Source organism: Epinephelus lanceolatus, chromosome 11 (genome assembly GCF_041903045.1).
Source record: "Epinephelus lanceolatus isolate andai-2023 chromosome 11, ASM4190304v1, whole genome shotgun sequence".
In the NCBI taxonomy this organism is placed as follows: Eukaryota; Metazoa; Chordata; class Actinopteri; order Perciformes; family Serranidae; genus Epinephelus; species Epinephelus lanceolatus.
The window spans coordinates 11,438,379-11,451,726 of NC_135744.1; the positions used below are offsets into that span (position 1 = coordinate 11,438,379).

The 13,348-nt window shown below is 40.6% G+C and overlaps 1 protein-coding gene across 7 annotated transcripts in view; it reads right to left on the reverse strand.

Annotated features, from left to right (window-relative positions):
• npas2 (neuronal PAS domain protein 2) overlaps positions 1-13,348 on the reverse strand; it is a 61,513-nt gene that overhangs the window by 29,455 nt on the left and 18,710 nt on the right. The window contains exon 1 of one of the 7 annotated variants that reach the window (XM_078172253.1): positions 5,962-6,425. The exons of 1 other annotated variant lie outside the window; for it this stretch is intronic. The gene's annotated coding sequence lies outside the window, so the exon portion shown is untranslated. Of the gene's footprint in view, positions 1-5,961; positions 6,426-13,348 lie in introns of those variants that run through there. 5 more of the 7 variants (XM_078172251.1, XM_033642901.2, XM_033642892.2 and 2 more) reach the window with 5 other exon arrangements.

Consider the following 13,348-nt stretch of genomic DNA (forward strand, 5'->3'; position numbering starts at 1 on the left):
CCTGCTGTTCACAGTTTTTGTTATGCTCATATGTTCCCCTTACTTTTAATTCAACAGATAACAGAATCGCTGTTTTTTTTTTTTTTTTTAATTTGCTATTTTTTTCCACATCACAAACTCTCTACTTTCACGCTTTATGTAACACAGTAAAATCCTTCCAGGATCCAAATTCCTGTTTGGCACTACATTCAATTATTAAGCTACAATTTCTTTTTGGTTGCTTCTTTACACTCTGTAACCCAAGTTCATATGTTGATTCACATTTTCTCTGTTACACACCAAAATCAAATGGGTCAGAATACACTTCTGAATGTAAAGAAATCAGACATGGCACAAAGCAGACACTACTGAAAGGCTTTGACTGTGAAGCGGCCTTGATTTCTTCAATAGATTACGTTCATATGCAATTAATTTGCAATTGTTATTTACTCTGGCTGACAGGATTTAGTTCCAATGCAGGAAGTTATGTGGGTGGATGTACTGTTTAAGTGGGTGGATGTACTGTTTAATTTAAACACACAAAGCCCAGTTTCACATCCACTTCTCCTACTTCATGTCAGCAGTCTTGAGGCATACATATAGTCTTTACCTAATTTTAAACATTTCAAAGTGTTTTACATTAACTAACCTCAATCATACTCTAATAGTTCTGTAGTCTCAATGTGCCCAATCTTTTCCTAACCTTTAGTTTAGTTGCCTAGACATATTGTTTGGGGAAAAGTTAACATTTTTACAAGCTGGCATTTTGTTTTTGGTTCGCTGAATGAATAGAAGTTTTGTTAGATGTTAACACTGAGCTTTTCATGTCCTTTATAATCTCACATTCATCTGTGATGCACACGAAGGTAGGAACTAGCACAATTGCACAAACCATTTCAATTAAAACACACCTTTCCATGAGTCTTAAATTCATGTTAACAAACCCAACATCTCCTCCTTTCCTCTCCTACCCACACACAAACCCATTAGAAAAGAAAGCAGGGAGAAGCGTTGCACTCAAGGATGTTTAGCTGAATGCAATCCTAAATTGTTGTAGAAAATTCAAGCTATTTATTTAATTGGGCCATTCAGATTTTAATGTTTCCTGAATTGATCATGACATTCTTTTCATGTTCAGCAAGAAAAACATTTGCTGTCACTGAGGTAAACACTAAAGCAGACATAACCTCTGCATTTACTGCAGTGATGTCCTCGCTTACTGCCAACAACTACTGTTTAGACAGATTACAGTGTTACAGAGACTGAAACCTCCTCAATCCAATAAAGTTCCTGAAATATTGATAGAGGAGCTAAAATCATCATGAAAAAAACATGAAAAAAAAGAAACATAAAACAAATGAAAACCCAGTTTCCCACTGGACAAAAAAATCCACTAAAACCCACTAATACCTGGTTTTTGTCTTTAGTTAGAAAGGTTACAATCGACATTTAATCCCATGTGAAATGACTCTTTAGGTATTTTATCAGGTATTCATCGCTTGCTTCAATACTACGAGTGGGCACTGGGAAAAAAATGGGAGCAAGGTTGTTTTCCAGCGCATTCCCGACATTGAATGTGACACCCCAGGGAACAAAAGGGCATAGGCCTAAACGTCAACTGCAGAGCCATGTTCACAGCTTAGGTCTACTGGCAATAGGAAAGGGGTTTATTGCCTATTTTAGTGGGATTTTCAATGTTTAAAAAAGTGCATATTTTTGGTAGAAAAGGGGGAAAATATTGATAATTCAATTTAACTGATACTATAAATTGTCTAGATGGAAATTTGACTGAAAATATGCAATTTTAGGTGCATCAAGAATCACTTTATGCAGCTTTACTTTACCGTATACGTCACTCCGCAAAGCTGTGTAAAATGAAACCTCACATATCAGCCTGCATTCTTTTCACGTATTGAGGTTAAACAGCTAAAAAACACCAGAGTCCAGTTACACTTGTGCCTGTGGGTATTTAAAGCAACCTGAACTCCTGACACTAGCCAGTACACTGAAGTTCAAGTTCATGGTTAAGGCTAAATGTAAACAGGCTGTAACGGAGATGGAGATTATTACTCTGACAAGAACTTACTTCATTATTGTACATAACCTTCCAAACAAAACAAACAAACAAACAAACAAAAGAATAATGGTGTCTTTCTTAAGAGAGTGTTGGTTTCATTTTAAAGTTTAATGGAGGAAAAGCCTCTGCTGCCACAGCTGAGCCTCACACCTCACCCTATAGCTTGTTGTGGCATATAATGTTGTACTCCTTAGGTTTCCTGAGGCAAACATCACTAGTATACCGTAGATTTTAAAACATATTTTTTTCCATGCTGTGTCGATAAGATGGAATCCTCTGGATATCTTGAAAGCCCTTGCTCCCTCTTCACTTTTACTTCTTTACTGATTCATGCACACAATGGTGCAGGTCTTTGAACATATTAGTCTGTCATCTTGTAAATAAAAAAAAATAAAATAAAGTCATGTTATCTGTCAGATCCTCATTCACAGATTATCAACACCTAGCTCTTAGTTGATGATGGATCATACATCTAAAGCACACAGGTTTGCTTTTGATACCATCGGTAATTTCACGATAATAATGGCTTGTACGTTGAAGGCCTGGGTACAGATGAAAGATGTTGACAGCAGAATTTCCCTCAAGCAGTCAAAGACAAAATACCTGTTTGGCACCAGTGATTGAGGCGTGGCCGGCGAGTCTGTCAGTTTCAGCTAGTAACAACTGCAGCTGCAATGATTTTCCTGCCACATGTGAATTTGCATAGATTTTCCCATATTGATGGCATGCACATACTGTCATTTGATGCATAGCATACTGAGCGGTACCTTCAGATCTGACACAGTTCTGTCACACAGACAGCTTAACACATTGTTTGCCTTTCAAATCTTTCAGTTATTTTAAAATCATGAAGCAGATAAAAGCAGAGATCAGCCAAAAACAGGCCTGTCCAGTTTCTCAATTGATTTTCCAGAAGCCTTATCACAACATAATTAATATAGAATAGATATTGATCTCATCATCACTTTGTTTTTATCAAAGCAGAAATGGTCATTATATGTGACTCATATAACTTATGTATTATTACTAAAAAAGTTCAAACCCAGCCAATATCACCAGCTCTGACACTTGTAGCAGTTTTCAATTTCTTGATGTTTCAAAACAGACACTTTAAATGCCACAGACCATGTCTGTCAAACTAACCTGTCTGCTTCCGCAAAAGACAAACTGGGTAAGATGTAAATAATGGCTCCATTAACGGTTACTAGGTTATTGAGCAAAGCAGTAAAAAGCTCACAATAAAATTTATCTTTATCATCGCCATAATAATTTTATTGTTGTTGACTGTATTCTGCCATGTCCCACCATGATAAGTTATAGAGCAAAAACTCATAAAGCCATTAGTTATGAATTATAAATTATGCTTATTTGAAAGTGGTTCTGTAAAAAAAAATCTGCTCCCTGAAATATCATCCATTCAAATCAAATCCACCCATTAAGTGCTGCTGATGATTAATACGATCAAGAGGGGACTTTTTCACCAGGTTTATCATGCTAATGTTTCACCTGCTCTCTCTCTCTCTCTCTCTCTCTCTCACACACACACACACACACAGACATACACACACACACAAGAATAAGAACAGACTGCAAATGAGAAAAGGCAGTCTGCAAGCTCTGACAGCCGACAACATTCTGCAACTAGCGACCATCTTGCGATGGGATCATTCCATCAGCGATACAGTGATCCGCGACTCAAAACAAATGTGGGCCAGGGGCTTAAAGTGGGAGTCCCAATGACCCCTTCCCTCCTTTCTGCCCCCCTACTACCACGCCATTGCTCAGACTTCGTGACTGTATCTTGAGCAATTGAGACCATAGACAGTAAAAATTATGGACATACTGTAGCTACCATGACATCACCCATCGGTTTGTGGAGTACCATTTTGAAGCCTCAAGTTCAACATTATGGCCGTCACCATCTTGGTTTTTTGGACCCCGAAGTGACCGTATTTGGGCAAGTGGTTGGCACTGTGAAGGAGCGAGGAGGTGGATCTGACTGAGAAGCTAAGGACATTATTTACAGACAGCCCATGACTCAAAGCAGCCCGTCTTTAATTACACGTAATGTAAATGGATTAGTTATGTAAAATTCACCCCCATACAGTTGTCATGAATGTTGAAATTAGCTATACGGACTAAAACAGATTTTTTCCACCAGGCAGTAAACATGTTTATTTCTGCTGTAAAGTTGGGCATTTTAACATGGGGACTGACTGGCTTCTGGAGCCAATTTCAAGCGGCCATTCAGAAAACTAGGTTTTGGCACTTCTGTGTTGGCTTCATTTTTCAGCCCCAGAGGTTGCCACGTGGTTGTGACGCTATTGTGGTGATAAAGTCTGTCCACAAGCAGGCAGACAGACAGACAGACATAACCCCTGGTTAAGTACTCAGAACTGCCTCACTGGTAGTTCCCTCAACATTGGATGTCACCAGGAACACATTCTGCCACAATGACACACACAAACAGACTCAAAAGGTGAAAACAATACTAGCCCCGTTGTTGCCACTGGTAAAAATACCACGGTATTCCGGCCAGAGGGCTCACAGTGTTTTGCTGCTCTTATGCCTCTAGATTACTTTAAGATACTAATCCAACCACAGACTATGGGGTAGTGACTGCTACTGTCTGCTGGTGTAAAAGTTTACACTGCCTGACCACTTCCACCTGCATCTGGTTTTGAGCCGACAGACCAAGCTGTCAAGTAAACATTAACTGGGTCTGTACAAGCTTAGCTCCAGCCAAACTGAAAATGTCTGGTGTGACATGTATCTAGGTCTGGTTGCTTTAGCTTCCATTGCATGTAAATAAATGAAATCATATCCCTTAACTCATTAAATTCCCCAGAGGACAGTTATTGTAGTTAAATATTAAAATACAGGCTATTTACAAATGGATAAACTCAACGAAGTATGTCCAACACATATGTGATCACAAATGTATCTGCAGGTCCTTTGCTTATATCATCATATTAACCCATCAATACAGTATTATTTGCATATACAGAGGTGTGTACATTAATGAAAATTCAAAGTGGCAAAAATCTGAACATGTAAAAACATATGGTTAGTTTCTAAATTAAAAAAGTTTCAGTTTTCTGTTGGGATGTCTGCTATAGGTAAAGCTTCCCTTAAGTGATAAGGAAACAGGAAATACTTCTATTGGTTACACACCTACAAATGACAAACAGCGGGAAGGCCCATGAGTGCACTCAATGACCCTTTAACTCTGAGTACAGCCTATAGTAAATAAGTTATTCTGCCACACTATACCCCCGGGTCAAACAGAGGAAATCTCTCTCTTTCTCTGCAAGGATACGTCAGCTGCAAATAAGAAGCCAAAATGCTTTGTGAACAAGAAAACAGTGAGTTAGTCAGAGAAATGTGAACTCCAGTAGACTTAAAGCTGCCAGGTTGGGTAACATCAGCCTGACCTAAGCCCGCTGAGAAATTATTTAAGAATTTCTTTTCCTGTGACATTTAACATTTTTGCTATCTGACGTCTTAGAGGAGACAATGACGAAAATCCTTTCAGTGTTTTGCCATCAATGTCATCAGCAGGGGTTCAATGGAGAAAAATAGGTTATTTCAACCTTGTAACCAGGGCACTTGATGACTGTGAGCCGAAAACATGTAAGCAGCATTCAAGAGCGCTGTGTATGTGTAACGCTGCTAATACAGACTCCTGTGTTTGACCAAACACTGTATATGTTTAGCCTGCGCAGTCTGGGTCTCGTAGAAAATCTCGAAAGGGGCTCATCATGCAGTCAACCCCCTCTCCTTTAATTTGCAAAGAGGCCACTCGTGAACTTTGATGTTATGAACAGAGTAAGCGAGTGGCAGCAACATGACAACATTCAGCGCTCGTGACGCGAAACTCAAAGCTTTAATTAAATCTCACGTACCTTGAAAGGGGCTCCCCAGCAGAAAAAAAGATCCACACTTAACTTTTATCAATCTAGTCATTTTTTAAAGGAAACTAAAGCATAGCAGCCGAGTGCAACTACCAGCGACAGACTGACCAGGCGAGCGCACTGAAAGCGTTAAATTGCATAACAACGCCTAAGTTAATAACGCGCTGTTATTAATCGCCGGTGAGCTGCCCGTGGCTTTGGCAGCCCTAATTTACCAACGACACACGGTCAAATTTCCCGTCCGTGGTCCCTTTGCTAGTTGCGGACTGTGTCCGTCTATTTTCCAGGCACTGTACTCCACATCCTCCGCTGGCAGTGGCTTGTAAACAGGACCGAGTGGCTGAGAGCAGAGAAAGTAGGTCAGCTGGTAGCTCAATACTCGGCTAACGACGGCAGCAGCATAAGCAGTCGGCTGTGCAGCACAACCGAAAGAAACCTGTAGTGACCGGGAGGAGGGGGCTGATTGTAATCTTTAACACGTGCTAAATGCATAATAGCCCCCCACTACATGTCATTTAGACTAGTGTAAGGGAGACTGATCTATATGTGTAATTTATGTGTGTGACGCGGGTGTAGAAGTGTGAATGGTACAGTCTGAAGTGAAGCCTAATACCACTTGGCCATGGAAGCATGACAAGTAGCCTATAATCTATCAGGCTATGTCCACATTTATCCAGAGAGAAAAGCCCGGTGTTAACTCGCAAAAGTCAGAGACTGACATCGTGAGAAATGTACATGAATTGACCTGTCAGTCTACTGTATGAATCACATGTAGAAGAGGTGAGGGGAAATGGTGTCTCCTCTCTTCCAGCAAGACAGCAGATTAGCCTGTCTGACCCTGTTTAAGTTTATAAACCAGTTATTGCATTCTGGAAAAAAAAAAGAAACTGTAGGCCCAATAAAAAGATGACAATTCATAAGCAAAACAAGAAGCCAAAGGCTATTTGTTTTTCCCTCAAGTACTTCCCCACATCCTATGTTTTTTTTTGCTTTTGTTTTTTACAACTTCCTTGTTGCCTTTTCCCTCAGCTGAAGTCCCAAATGTGGGTCAGCAGTCTGCATGACTAATTTCAAGGGCTCATAATGGACCAATGCCAAATGTTTTGCATCTGTCAAATGATCACAGAGATGGCCACAGATGCAGACATATGTCCATGTGTTAACAACTCTAAAAACATTTGAAAGTGGGTATTTAAGACAATCTATAAACTTTAAGACTATTTGGTGATAATGGGGAGGTAATCTGTATTTGATTGTCACAATCGTGAGTATGTTTATCATTCCACAGTTAAAGGGGGAGTTGGTGATCCTGGAGAAAGACTGTTAATGTTCAATGTGAAGTTAAGCATGTTAGCATGTGCCAGATTTACCATCTCTCTTGCTCCCACTGCCTTTCTCTTTATACATCCATGGTCTTTCCCCTGTCCTGCAAACGCCTCCTGTTGCTGATTGGCTGGAATAGTGTTGTGGGGCTCAGTCCAACTTTGTTTGTTTCCCACTTACAGTGCCAGGGCTGTTTATGAACACCAGATTTGGACTAGCCTGGCATCATCAGAGTACATCCAAATGTGAGGTAGTCTGGAACCTCTCAGTTTATTTTCAATTTCCATGGGGTGTTATCAACAGGTGCAAACCAAAATGCCCCTGGAGGCAATTCCATAGACTTACAACCATTCAGAGCAACGAAACATGTGACATAGTGCTAAGCGACACATGCAAGTTGGGATGGTGCTTGGTCCATTTTTAAGCAGCAAAGAAAATGGCAGCCTGGTCACAAACTTGCTGTAATTACAGCTAAACAGTTCACTAAAATGTATCTCTGAAATAGTTTGACAGTTTGATCTGAGTTTCATGAGCCTGGTGCATTGCACTGCATGGAGCAGACTGGTTGCAAACACATCAAATCAGAGAAGCGAAATGTGTGACATGTGACTTTTCAAATCTGGACTGGTGACGCTCCTATGTCAATCATTGTGTCAAACCTGTATAATATTAAATAAATAGTTTGATTGGCCCAGCCCAGCCCACGCCAGCTGAAATCTGTCTGAATGGGAGGGAAAGCAAATGAAACATGAGCTCACAGATTCATCTGGTTCCCAGGCTAAGAACAGACAGCTAACCAACCCCCTAATTTGACAAAACGCGTATTGGATTAGAATTGCTGACTGCACCTTTAATCTAATTACGCAGTCACCACAGAGACTACAGAGTATGTCAACAATTGGAGAAAAGTCATGTAGTGGATTAACACAGTTTTGTTTTGAGTAACTAAAGCTAGGAACCCCCTACTACTGATTTTAGCTGTCATTTGGCTGTGATAATTGATTTTCAGAATTTAGATGGTAGATTACTGTTTTGTTATTTTCACGGCAAACTTGACTGTGGTACTGTGTTTTTGCTGAGAAAATAACAAAATCTCAACAGAAGCATTTGCAATCTTGAACAGATGCTAAATATGTGACCCTGAGTCTTTTCAGTCTGAATTTCGAAAGTCTAATGTGCTTCTTAGAAAACAGAAGAATGATGAGAAGGGCATTTCCACAATAGATGAAACTGGTCATTTTAAAGCTGTGTAATTAGTTTTTCTTTTTTTTCTTAATAGTTTACAGTGGAACACTGAGTCTATAGCCACGCTAAGAGCTTTGTGAGGCTACACTGTGCAGCAGTGCCTTGAGCTGTATGTTAATTCTAGCATGGCAACATTCTTACATTGGTTGCATACAGTTAATGTTCATGTTCTTTGTATCATTTTTTTCATTTGGATCGCCTATGCTGTTACATTCTATTCTACACACTATATCTACTGTATAGCCCAGGAGAGGAATACCTCTTAATTGCTCTTCATGAGGTTTCTTCTATTTTCCTTTTTTTAATTTTGGGGGAAGTTTTTCCTTATCTGCTGCAAGGATTCAAGGGCAGAGGGTGTCATATGCTACGGACTGTAAAGCCCCCTGACACAAATTGTGATGTTGGGCTATATAAATAAAACTGGCTTGATTATGCTGACAATGCTAACAGGTTGACAAGTATTATGTTTATCATGATTACATGTCATGTTAAAGGTGCTAGCATGCTAAAATTTGCTGAATAGCAATAACCAAAAAAGTAGCAGAGGCTGATGGGAGATGAGTCAGAGAATCATCAGCATTATTACAGTTCATCCTAAGGGGCAATTGAATGTCTGTGCCAAACTCCTTGACAATCTATTCAATAATTGTCGAGACATTTCACTCAAAATTATAAATATGGACCTTATCTCATGGTAGCACTGGGAGAAAAGTCATTAGGATTCATTCTCTGGGGTTCATGAATGTCTGACCAACATTTCATGGCAATCCCATCCATTAATATTTCAGTCTGAAACAAAGTGGTGGAACACCTGACCAACTGACCGACCGACAGACTGACACTGCCATTCATAGAACCACTCCTCTCAGCCTCTCGAAAAAGCACTGAGTGTGGGGGCTGACATGCTGCAATGGTCCAGAGTCTGATTCAAACCGAGAACATCAGTGTTCATGCTATAACTCTTATGACACTGATCCACCAGGACACCAGCTGATAAGCTGTTTGTACACGATGATAATCACACTAAAGGATTTGTCCCTCTGGCCTGTATTGACTTAGTTGTGTCTGACAGACTTCCGATAAGAAACGTGTACTTCTGTCAGGCTGTTTGATATTTAGACAAAGCCTTAGTGCTGTTACAAGACAATTTTGTAACTAAGCTTTGACACTGCCATCTTTGCTGCAATCTTACAACATCCTTTCCTTTTCATGTTGGACGTTTTAGGTTGCATAGAAGAGTTTCCCTTATTATAGGTGGTCTTGTGATCAAGGCCAGTTGTCATGTGAGTGAAGAGTAGAGACAATAGTGTATGTGACAATTGACTGCTTTGACATCAGACTATGACATCAGAAAAAGTTAAGTGCATGTTCCCAATTAGACATAATGAAGAGGGCAAGTGTTCGCTAGCCTGCTCTTTGAACATTTCATTTATAAGATTTAAAATATTCTGTATCCCCTTCAAGCACATGCAATAAAATATCAAGGATAAGCTGTAATATATAATATAAAGTAATGTTAAATACCGTGTGCACAATTCAACCTGAGCTGCACAGGAGACACAAAAATCTTTATCTGGTGTTCTGTATTTATGGGTCCCTGTGGATGTGTTTTATAGCTTTTTACAATATTACTTTTTAAAACAGAAAACAGTCTGTGGGTATGAGATTTCAACATCAGAGCCAACCAAATGGCTGCCTCTGCCTCTGCCAGTCCTCGTTATTTGACATTTTAGGACCAGAATTTCTCTCCAGACGTCCATGGGCTCAAGACACAGTTATAGCAATGCTACATTTGCAGACCACTTGTTTCAATGGCCATCTTCGTGTAATGAGTCACACTTTCCCGCAGTTGATTCAGACTGCAGCTGTTGTAGTAGTCCAGGTTTCGATGACTGATTTGGCTTATGATGTGGTACCAGCATGATGCCATTTTAACCAGCTTGTGAGACTTGGAGCCACAACAGTACAGCCAGTCTGTGACTTACACCTTCTTCATAAATCCAATGATTACATATATGTGTCCTCAAAGGCATTTTGAATCTTTTTGTACTGAGGTGATAGCACTTAACTGTCAGTGGTAACTAACTTTAGTAGCAAATTTCCACTGTCTCACCACTGCTCACCGTGGCTGCTCCACAATACATACAGAATTTGAGGCCAGATGTCTTACTTGTGAAGTGTGCCACGTTTACACCAAACACTTTCAGTGTAATACACTGAGGGGGTAGTGGTGGGTAAAATAATTAATTCTTAGATGCATCGTGATGCAGACGTGAACAATTCGGCATCGAAACAGTAGTGCACTCCGCCTCCCCCTCATTATACTATGCTCATACAGGCAGTAGATTGCAAAGTGCTTTCAAATTAATTAATTAATACATTTAACTTTAAAATAAAAAGGCTGTGGACCATTTACTATACAACAGTATGTAGTAATTTAATACTATTTTTGATGAAATACTACAGTATGCAATCACTGGACACCAGTGTTTGCAAGGTTACTTTTAAAATGTAATAGGTCATAGATTACTATAGTGTTTCCCATTAATTAACGAAACTATGGCGGCCCGCCATAGTTTAATTTGACCAAAAGATTTAGGCTGCCGAGCGTTTCACGTGACTAAAAATATGTGTGTGCGAACTGTAAAAAATATTTAGGGGCACATGTGCGCATAAAAAAAATCAGCTGAAGCAGCCTATATTTTTGTCAATAAAAATATATGATAATCTAACCGCAAATGTTGGAGGAACTCCAGCCGCCTTCCCTCTTCCGCATGTGACACGGTTATGGGCGGTTTTCCAAGCCACTGTTGGCACAATGAATATAAGTCCCACTGTCGGCTGGGTGGAAATAAGTCAAAGGGCTCTAGTTTCCCGGCGCAGCGCAGGGTGGCGAACCCCGCGCAGAGCTAATTTCGAGCAGCGCAACCCGAGGCGCACTCAGTTTGGTAGTTTGGCAGACCGAGGTGCGCTGAGATGGGTGTGGCGGCGCAGCAGGGGGAGGTGTTGACAGATCCAGCTTGGCGCAGTGACAGTTTCGTGCCAAAAGGCTTCGCCAAAGGTGCGCTAAAAGCTCGCCATCTGAAACCAAGTCTACTGTCAGCGCAGGGGGAGCGCAGCCGGTGTAAGCCGAAGTTTGGCTGACTGGCAGACAGTGCGCACACGTCACCAAAACCTCACAGGCAAGTTTCCAGAATATCAGGCACATTAACGATGCAATAAATACCCACAAAACCACTATTCAATGCAACTATCTGCAATCAGCACATAAATGTATCTCTATATTGACTGTCCCGTCACATCTGATGTTAGATCAAAGGGGATTGGCGCCGTTTGGCACGTTTGGCACGCATAATGGAAACCCAACCTGATTTGATTAAACAGCTGCAAACTAATGAGTTCACATCCCTCTCAGCCAACCACAAACAGCCACAGCATCAGATAGGGAGTATATATTCAGCATTTGTCATCTTAGAAAAGTCAAAAGAAAAGAAACAGAGTGAGACTGCGAGAGAGAAAGAGAGAGAGCGCGCGCGCACGAGAGAAACGCATCATTGATTTACAATTGTGGTGACCTCCTCCCAGGCTACCTTTGCATCATCAGCCCGTGGAGGTCTGCTCGCAGTTCCGTATATTCGGACACTGCGAGCTTGGACCTCCCAGACCAAAACATCAGGTTCCTCCTGGGAGAAGTTTGGCCGTCTGACGCTGCTGCTCTCTTCTGCAATGGCGAATTGAGTAAACTCTCATTACGCCTTCGTGCGACGCATTTAAGGGCGAGGAGAGGGGCTCATTTGATTGGTGTGATGTGTGTAAAACCCACTCCACGCCTTCTCTCCTCCCTCTTTCCGACTTGCGCAGGTAGGAGGGACGGAGGTGGGACAGACGAGTGTGCCAAACTTGCAAAATCCGCCTGGCCACACCCAGTTGGCGAAGAGCAGGTGCGCTGCGCCCCCGCCTCACCTGGTCTGCGAAACTAGAGCCCAAAGTGTGGAGAAGAGGGACCGGGAAAAAGCCTGCTCCGTTCTCCCCGCAGTTAGGGACCGTTCGCCACGGTACTGCTGCTGGGCAGGGTGGAAATAAGTCCTGCAGAGTTACAGAGGACCTGGAGAATGTTTTAGGATAGTAATAACATTATATAAGATAATCATATTACAAAGATAATATAAGATAATAATATTAAAGACAAAATGAAATTGCAATACTTTTTCAAAACTTGATGATTTTACCTTTCTGTACATTTTGTATACAAATTCATTTCAATTTCAATTTACAATGTTCAAAATTTTCTTTCTTTCTTTCTTTCTTTCTTTCTTTCTTTCCCCCCATACTTTCCCAAAATCCTGTGGAAAACACTGTACTAGTTACCCTGTCAAAATTGTAATAAGTATTTTAACTGTTTAATTACTTCATCAAAGTAATGTAACTTATTACATCTAGTTACATTTGGATTGGAGTTGCATATGGATACAATCCAGCTGATTTAAAAGCTTGGGTATGGAAGCATTTTCCATATAAGGTTGAAGGAGAATTGGACCTGGACAAAAGCCACACTGTAGGCAAGTAAATTCTTCTGTTAATTTAATTATGGATCACTACAAATACAGTACGCTATGTTTTTAAAGTAAGTAAGTGGTCACACAGTGAGAAAAATAAATCATGTATAGAAGTCAAAAATGTTGATGCTTTGTGATGCATCAGTAATCGTTTCATATCAAATTGTTGCTCTCTGAATCGTAATCAGATCGACTCTCGAGGAGCCTGGCAATTCCCACTCCTATATGTTACCCGTACAGACATGTACCTAAAC